Below are 9,551 nucleotides of genomic sequence, written 5' to 3'. Positions count from 1 at the left end.
AGTCAATGCAAATTTATCATAGTTAGCTGCAAGACAATTTTCATCATTGACGCATTCCACTGCGCACTGTAAATCGCTGTAGTTATAAAAGATCTTACTAGTACTTGAATTGTTATTCGATATGATCCTTTTGTCTTTTTCAACGGAAAATGTGTTTTGTTTCAATTCGATAGCCGCAGAATACATCAGCATGTTACAAACTGCAATTACTGAACCAACAGTGGTCAATATGGTATAAGGAATCGCCATTTTGTTCACTATTTGTAATAACTCATCATATATTTTTCTGATTTCTTTCTGTTATATTTTGAACTCTTGATATTTCTATGATGAACCGACGACAGCAGCGATATTTATGTTGTAGCAAAATGATATTTTTTCACACATCCTTATAAAAACATGAATAATTAAAATAAATGCAATACAATAGTTTTAGAATCAATACGGGTACTCTTTAGATGTAATTTAGTTCTGGGCCCAGTTGTTCAAAAGTGTCGTTGAATTTAACGATGATTAAGCATAACGAGTCGTTAAATCTTAACGCAGTCGCTAACTAATCAATGCGCTAAATATTGTTGTTCAAAAAATGTTAACGACAATGTTAGTTAACGCAGTGTTAAAATTTAACGATGTGATTAAAAAATTAAAATTCCCACAATGCTTTGAAAAATTTAACTTCCTGTATTAATCAACATGGCTGCAAATGTGTCTGCAAAAACTACAAGGGAAAGAAAACTCAACTTTACAACAATTGAGAGCAATTGGATTAGTGAGCTGGCTACAACCCATCTTGAATTACTCTAGGGGAAGCATTCCCCAGAGGTCACTAATGCAAAGAAACAAGAAATATGGCAGGACATAACAAGTAAAGTGAATGCATTGGGTGTGTGTCTCAGGACAGAGAAAGAGGTCACTTACGTTGGAGAAACCTGACCCGTGGGGCCAAGCAAAAATTCACCACGGTGCAGAAGGAAAGATCTCAAACTGGTGTTGGTCCTTCTCCCACCCAGCCTTCCCAAGCAGAGGAAAACATTATTAACTGTATGAGGGACACTGCCTCTTTCCGTGAAATTCCCGGTGGTCAGGAAACTTTAATTGAGGGACCAGAAGGTAAAAAATGTTTAAAATGTTTTCAAATTACTGTAACATTGTGTAATAATGCTTTTGAAACAGTCTTTTTATTTCGAAATTCACATGACACATTTTAATCAAAAGGCGACTTATCGTCTGCAATGTTTACAAATATACAACAGGGGGAATCCCAAATGGTGACCCTGACGTCCGAAATAAAAATAGATGCATTTTTATCGTTACAATATTGAGTTGTAGACTGCGACATTTTTATGACAGTGTTGTGTGCTTTCTTGAATCATTCATGTAATATAAATGCTCTGCAGTTTGTGTCAAAATCTCACCTTATGTAGCTTATTTGTTTACAATTCATGATTCCCCCTGCAACTTGGCTGTCCTTGGCGCCGAAAACAAGCCGCTTGTGTGATAGCAAAATATTTATGTTCAAGGGTAAATTTTGTGCAACGTTTTTTTTTAATTGATATGCATCTATTTGTGTGTTCTCTAATTTGACATTCAATCGTGCATTTAGCTTTTATGCATTAAATTATTTCTTGCTCATCATGAAATACGTTTGTTTAAACATTCTCCCGTGCAGATAACCCATCTCCTTTTATCACCCTTATTCCTGTTAATTTCGGTATCGGGTCTGTTCGCCCTAATATAAAATGTTCGCCCTGTGTCTGTTTGCTCATCGAGTCCGTTTGCCCTACTTTGGAACAATAAATATATTCAGAGCATTTAAGTTTCTATATTTAAGTTTACTACTTTTTGCATAACAACAGTTTCTCAAAGGAAGTAAATGTGTAAAATTTCCTTCAGGTAGGCTTAGTAAAAAAAAGCAAAAGAAAAAGGGTCGAATTGAAGAATATCTTCAGAATTACCAGCCATCAAAATCATTGCCAAAAGCTTTTGAATGATTAAGTTGACAAAACTAAAGGCTTCTCTGAGGAAGAGAGAGATGAATAACTTCATATCTCAGCTTGAAATACAAAGACATTTTCAATTTATCAGTCAGTTCTGACATTCCATCTATGATGCACAACCCTATATCCTTCATTATCCATCATTCAGGACACAAAGGTACAACTATTTTGAGAGAAAAAAGTCTTTATCTTAAATTTCTGTCACCCCTAAACACCTAAATAACTTACCATGATAAAACATTCATATTTTGACCTCGTCTACCAAATTCTTAATTGTGAATGCCCACATACGGTTTATTGATATGTTATAGATATCAGATAGGGCGTGGATTGTTTTTTTCAGAATGCAAAATAATGGAAAAAAAAATAGACAAAAATTGACAAAAAAATATGTAAAAATCAAGAATAATGAGCAATAGTATAAAGAATAGAAAAAATGACCTAGACAATTTTGAAATAAAAAAACCCATCCAGACCATCAAGATTTTATTTTTAGATCACGGTGATACTGATACAAATATCTTTGATTTAAATGCTGTGCACTTGTTGAAATAAAACTGTTCTAAAAAAACTTTTTTCTTGAAATTATCTTAGATAAAAAGTTGGCTTCTGCTTACAATAAAATACAATTTTAAAAGTTGAAAAAATAGTGGGAAGTAAAAAATAAGAGTGCAGAAATGAACTTTCATCAAATAAAATTGAATAAAAGATTTTAAGTTTGTTCTAATGAGTACAAATAACTATTTCAGACCAATTAGAACACACCTTACAGTCCAGTGTGGATGTGCAGTCCAGTGCCGTGAATGAGGAGATGGAGGATGTATGGAGGAATCGCCTTGACATTCATTTTAACGCCATCAGTGATTACTCAGTTCCTGCAGCAGCCCCAGTGACAGTTGTTCATGAGATTGTACAGACCAGGACTGACCTGAATGTTAGGTATACTCTAAACTCTAAGTACACAGACATTTGACAATACAAGGATATAAATGTCTTCTCGCTTTTAAAATAAACTACATCTACGTCACTTTGCAATAATATATAGTGGAATTTAAGTAAATATGGTGGTTTTTTTGGGGTTTTTTTTTCTCATCTATTTGCCCTTTTTAAATTATTTTATAAGTACCAGCATTACTTTAATTCAAAAAAATGTTTAAGAATAATATGTGTATATCCGAAAATGTTCAGTCTCCAAGGAAAATATAGGCTAAACTGACCTCATTGTTGGTACTATTGATCTTCTATTTATGAAGAATTGTTGTTATATCTCGCCCAATCGTACATAAAAAACATTCACAATAACCACAAGTCACTCCAACATAAAATGATAATTAAAGTGGTCCAAGACTTAAAGCATCAATCGTTTCAATTTTTAACTGATTCTTGTGAAACATAAAAGGGGGAGGGGTTCAACATTCACTAAACGATAAATAAAAAAAAGTTGAATAGTTGATTTAATTAGTAAGAGGTAGTTATGTTCCCAGGTTGAGTTTCGTTTCATTCCGAAGCTATAAGTAGACCTCATTACAAGAACATAAACAAGTTAATAAAGCCTGAACAGACCGGGGGGGGGGGGGGGTAGTTCCTTCCTATTTCTTTAGTGGTAGGAGTGTGCCGCAAAACAGGGTTGCTTTTTCATGCCCTGCTGGTTACACAGGGTCCCTTTGCATGTCCTAGGGTCCCTTTTCATGTCCTGCTGGTTAGAAAAGGGTCGTTTTTTAATGCCCTGCTGGTGAATACCATTTTATGTTTTATCTTCTGCTTTCTAGATCTGATGAACAGGAACCACCACAAAAAAAAACCCAAGAAAAAGACAGCTGATGATGTTTACAGTCTGCAGTGTCAAGTTTTGGAAAGAAAATTGATCAAAACAAACCTCCAAATTCAGTTATATGAAAGACTTCACAGCAAGTTTGATGACAATCTTACTACTGAGTTGCTGTCTTTCACGGAGCAGTAGAATATAAAGATTCTATTTCTAATGTTAACCTGTTGATTTCTTGTTTTGTTTATCTTAAATATATATTATACATATAAATATGTTGACTCTTTGTGTGGTTGATTTTTTATTTTCCACTGGCAAAAAAAATATAACTAGAGTCTCTAAAGAGCCTGTGTCGCTCACCTTGGTATATGTGAATATTAAACAAAGGACGCAGATAGATTCATGACAAAATTGTGTTTTGGTGATGGTGATGTGTTTGTACATCTTACTTTACTGAACATTATTGCTGCTTACAATTATCTCTATCTATAATGAACTTGGCCAAGTAGTTTCAGTGGAAAATTTAAGTAAAAATTTACAAATTTTATTAAAACTTTTAAAAATTGACCATAAAGGACAATAACTCCTTAGGGGGTCAATTGACCATTTCAGTCATGTTGACTTATTTGTAAATCTTACTTTTCTGAAAATTATTGCTGTTTACAGGTTATCTCTATCTATAATAGTATTCAAGATAATAACCAAAAACAGCAAAATTTCCTTATAATTACCAATTCAGGGGCAGCAACCTAACAACCAGTTGTCCAATTCATCTGAAAATTTTAGAGCAGATAGATCTGGACTTGATAAAAAAATTCTCCCACTGTCAGATTTGCTCTAAATGCTTTGGTTTTTAAGTTATAAGCCCAAAACTGCATTTTACCCCTATGTTTTTTGTTAAATTGCAGTTCTTAGTTTTTTGACACTATATAATGAATCAAATTATTCTCTATTTAAAATTAAACATGTTAAGTCATGAAGGGAATCTGCTTTATTTTAGTCAAAAAAAAAAAAAACACATTACCACCTCTCCTCCTCCCCCTCCTTAAATACTTGTTCCCTAACTTTTTTTTTTTTTTTTTAATTTGGATTAATACCTCTGAATGAAGTACATGAAAACTCCTTTTCCATCTCCCAAATGTCCTTTCTATTACACATCTAGTTCTAGCATGATGCCTGTTAAACCTTGTCTGGTCTTCATTTGCAGGACGGGCGTAAGGCGTCATGATGAATGGGCGGCATGTATATCCACTATCCCCAAGTAAGATGCCACTTTCCCAATTAGGTGTCCTTTCCATGTGTGTACATACCTAAACAATGAAATTGGTATATGTAAAACACAATCATGTTTCCACTGGACAAAATGTTATGTAAATTAAGGGATGATAGAAAAATTTTTTTAAAGAAGAGTCCCAATATAAAAAAAAAGAAGATGTGGTATGAATGCCAATGAGACAACTCTCCACAAGAAACCAAAATCACACAGAGATTAACAACTACAGGTCACTGCACAGTCTTCAACAGTGAGAAAAGCCTATACACAATGTTCTATGCATTGCATATATGTTATCTATTTAAGATACAAGGGCAATAACTATATAAAACAATCTAAAACAATGTATATGTCTCTTCATTTAAGGATTCAGATAATGAAATGTCATTACCAATATAATTAATTGTTCTAAAAGGCAGAACTCTTTTAAAAATTAATTACTCAGTGCTGATTTTGAAAAGCATCAAAAACATTGATTATGAAACGTACAATATAAACTTCATACAAATCTGGCAAGATTTGTACACATAATTAAGGGCCCTTATGGGGCAATATTCCATATTTAATAATTTCTTCCAAAAGGCATAACTATATGAAAAATAATTCATCAGCACCAATGTTTTAACTCGTTCAAGACACATCAATTTTTTTTAAAGATTATGCATAAATTAGTCAATGATAACAATAAAAAATGAATGGAAGAAAGATTTGACTTAACATATTACCTGTGAAGTTCTAAAGATGTGTGCATCGTGTGCATTTCCTGGCCATGATGTGTTGATATTTGTAAATTTTCCTGTAATTGAAAATAGTGAATACATTATAGAGCACATGAAATTCTCAACTAGAAACTTTAGTTAAACAAAAAAAATAAGGACATGTTTTCCTTTCCATTGAATTCAAATTCAAATATCTTTATTCCTAAGAAAGAGCATATATAAATCAACACAAATTACAAAGTTCATACAATATCCAAACAAACAACACATGCAATCTAACTTACTAATTAGATATGATTTAGAACAAATAGGGAAACATGATTATGAAAAATAAGTACATGATAGGAGGGAGCCAGTACAAAGAGGAATAACTCTATCTATTTATCTTAACTTTGAATTGTCATGGATCAAAAACACATCTGCAACTTAGTTTAAGAGACAGTCCCACTTAATATGCTATAAAATTTCAAATTCCATTGAACAGTGGAAACTATTATCAATATACCAGCACTCGTATATATGCATATATCTTGTATTTTGAATGGTTCAGGTATGCAATGGTTCAAATTAGGAACGAGTTGTCAAGGTACGAGTTTTGCAAGGCACTAGTTGACTTGTTTCCCTTTAATTTTTGTTTTTGCTATAAGATACCATCTGCATCACACACAGCCTGCACATTGATGCTGTGGTACCCTTTCCTGTTAACATATGATGCCTCATCGATGGTAGGTGCCTGAATTCGTATGTGAATTCCATCAATGGCTCTAATAACATTAGGGAACCCTCCAATTCTGTAATTCCCAGCCTTTTTCTTGTTTTTTTCTGCGTCCCTTCTTGGCCATTGAATGAACTCATTCTGAATCTTACACAATGCGGCCGTAGTGTCCTGTACTACTTTTGACACTGGGCCTTTGTCCAACCCTTTAAAAGGAGATTTTATTAAAACCATGATGACTTAAGAAGAAATTGGCAACAAAGATATCGACGGTAAATTCGATAATATATTATCAACACTTAACACAAATAACTGAATGAATACAAATATAATAATAAAATCAATTGAATTCTCACCAAGTGTGTCTCCAACAACTTGTAGAAAACTTCCACTGGCCAAAATTCTTAGGGTAACCATGACTTGCTGTTCCACAGTGAGTGCATGGTTTCTGCGTGTCCCTCTCTGTAAATCATCCCTTACAAGGTCTGAGATCACCATAATGCTGTGTCTGCTGAATCTGTATCTGGCCCTTAACTCCTCATCACTGAAATCCAACGAAAAGCCGTCCCTGTTTCGAAAATGTCTTCTTTGTGGTGGAACATTGTACAATGCTAAGCCAGCCATGATTAACGCAGTCGTTAGCAATTAATCATGGGTAAACAAGTGATTAAAGTTAGCGAGGTTTTAACACAAAAGTTAACGATAATATTTTTGAACAACACTTAACATTATCGTTAAATTATAACGACACATTAACGACACTTTAACGATATCGTTAGCCTAACGACACGTTTGAACAACTGGGCCCTGGAGTCAAACGTATCTTCTAAGTGGGTTGGTAGGTTTACACGTCAGTTTTTTTTCCATTTACACGTCGATAGACGAAAGATGAGTATGGAGTCAAGCATATACTCTAAGTGGATTTGTCAGTCATATACGATAATTCTTTTATCTACACGTTGAAAGGAACAAAATAAGTCATGAGTCAAACATATAATCTTAGTGGGTTGGTAGGTGTATACGACAGTTCTTTTATTTACACTAGACAAAAGATTAGTTTGGAGTCAGACGCATCGTCTAAAAGGGTTATTAGGGTGTAAACGACAGATCTTACATTCACATAGTGTCAGATGACCAAAAAAAGTAAAATCACAAGAATACTGATCACTGAGGAAAATTCAAAACGAAAAGTCTTTATAGAGATCTTCATTCATGTATGGACGCATTTTTTTAATTCTCTCACATCATTCTTATGCACCTGGATGAGTCAGGTATACAAAAGTAATGTGCAGTATCTTCTGATAGGTGACCGCTACAATGTTCTTTAAATAATAGATTGCACTTATGACGACGTCCATGTCAACAAAACGTTATCAGCAAAAATAAACTGAAGACTAAATCGAATAAAATTTGCATAGGGAAATCAGGCAAACAAAATACACACTAATTAAGGGGGAAGACCTTTGATTGAGGGAGCTAACGTTTAAAATCAGCTAAATCAGTCAAATTTTATTAGTGTATTTAGGCATTTACTTGAAACAGTTTGAAAACAATCCTTGTAAAAGAGGGACGAAAAATACCAAAGGTGCTCCGGAAGGGTAAGAAGATCCTGTTCCACGTGTTGCTTATGCTTATGTGTAACCTAGAAGCTAAGATTATATTTATGACAAAGGTTGACACTAACATAGTGATTATTTTAAGAGTTATTTCCCTTAACCTAGTTATACCTCCTTTAGTTTGTTAGGGAGCAGCTGTAGATGCAAAGGTGTAGTAGCCAAAAGTAAACATTAAGATAAAACCATCAGTAATGTTTCAAACGCGCTGCGCTGCGCTGCTGCGTTTAATAATAATATTGTGTTTCTTGTTTATTGCATTTGCTCTAGATTTTTAAGTTGAGTGTTGTAGAATATGCTATAAAGATTGTTTTGCTATACGAAAAACATTGAAAAAGTTAAATCACAAAAAACTTTACTCATGGGAAAATTCAAAAAGGAAAATCCCTTATTAAATGACAAATTAATTTGTTCAGTTCTACGATATTTGTAAAATAATTTTGATTGCAATATATGTTCGATCTTAGCATCAATGAAACTAGAACACACCCGCGAAATCGCGGGCATATACAGCTTGTGAACTGTTGTAGAATGAATTTTGTAAAATATATCATGTATGGAGAATTTCATAAAAGGTATCAAAAGCCCTCCCAAAGTCCGATATTTGTTTCCTTTCTGTTAAATTCAATTATTTTCGTGCGTCTTGCCTCAGACCACAACTATTCTTCTCCTTTGCTACAATGCTTCTTTTGGTAGAAGTCAAATAAAATACAAATTTGCACCGTTTAAAACAAGAAATAAATGTAACTGCTTATATATAGACCTTTATTAGTCTAATTAAATATGCTTCAAGGACAATCAATCAGTGCTTTTTCTTCTGAGAGCCTTATTAACATGCCAATGGTAGGATATGAATCATGTATAGATAACTAAGACCGACTAAGGCTAATTCGAGGGGTTGTCGGAGGGGTCCTGATCCCGAAATCCCGTGCTTAAAACCATAAAATCCCGAGATGCAGAATTTAAAGAAATTCATATCCCGAAATCCCAAAATCGAAAAATATATTCCCGGATCCCGTGAGGATCACTCCCTAAATCACGAGCTTAAAATCACCCGTTCCCGACGCCCCGAAAAAAAGTCCTGCCTCCTCGTAATCTCTACCTTACTTTCATTTTTGCCAAATCACTATTTTCCCTTTCAATAATAAATTTGTATGCCCCATTTATGGGCATTATGTTTTCTAGTCTGTGCATCCGTGCGTTCGTTCGGTCGTCCGTCGTCTGTGCCACTTCATGTGAAAGTTTTTTGTCGAGGTAGTTTTAGATGAAGTTGAGCATGTTTTACTTATTTTAAGAAATATGCAAGTGGTATGACCCCTTAAATAGTAAACATTTCAAAAGAAAACAGTAGACAGAAGCAGGGACTTTCTATACTTACATAGAAAGTCCCTGACAGAATACAGAGAGTCTCTATATATGAAAGTAGTATAATCGTAGTTTACATGTAGATAAACGCGAAAATTATTGTC

The 9,551-nt window shown here is 34.0% G+C and overlaps 1 long non-coding RNA gene across 1 annotated transcript; it reads right to left on the bottom strand.

The window, feature by feature from the left end:
• Positions 1-4,865: 4,865 nt before the first annotated feature.
• On the bottom strand, positions 4,866-6,502 carry LOC139503630 (uncharacterized). Its single transcript, XR_011659151.1, has 3 exons — positions 6,406-6,502; positions 5,761-5,831; positions 4,866-5,072 (listed from the first exon to the last, which is right to left on the bottom strand). It is a non-coding gene; the product is annotated as an uncharacterized lncRNA (long non-coding RNA).
• Positions 6,503-9,551: the final 3,049 nt, after the last annotated feature.

This window comes from Mytilus edulis, chromosome 14 (assembly GCF_963676685.1).
Source record: "Mytilus edulis chromosome 14, xbMytEdul2.2, whole genome shotgun sequence".
Taxonomy (NCBI): domain Eukaryota; kingdom Metazoa; phylum Mollusca; class Bivalvia; order Mytilida; family Mytilidae; genus Mytilus; species Mytilus edulis.
Note: the sequence above shows the minus strand (reverse complement) of the source record. Positions and strands in the feature narration are given on the sequence as shown.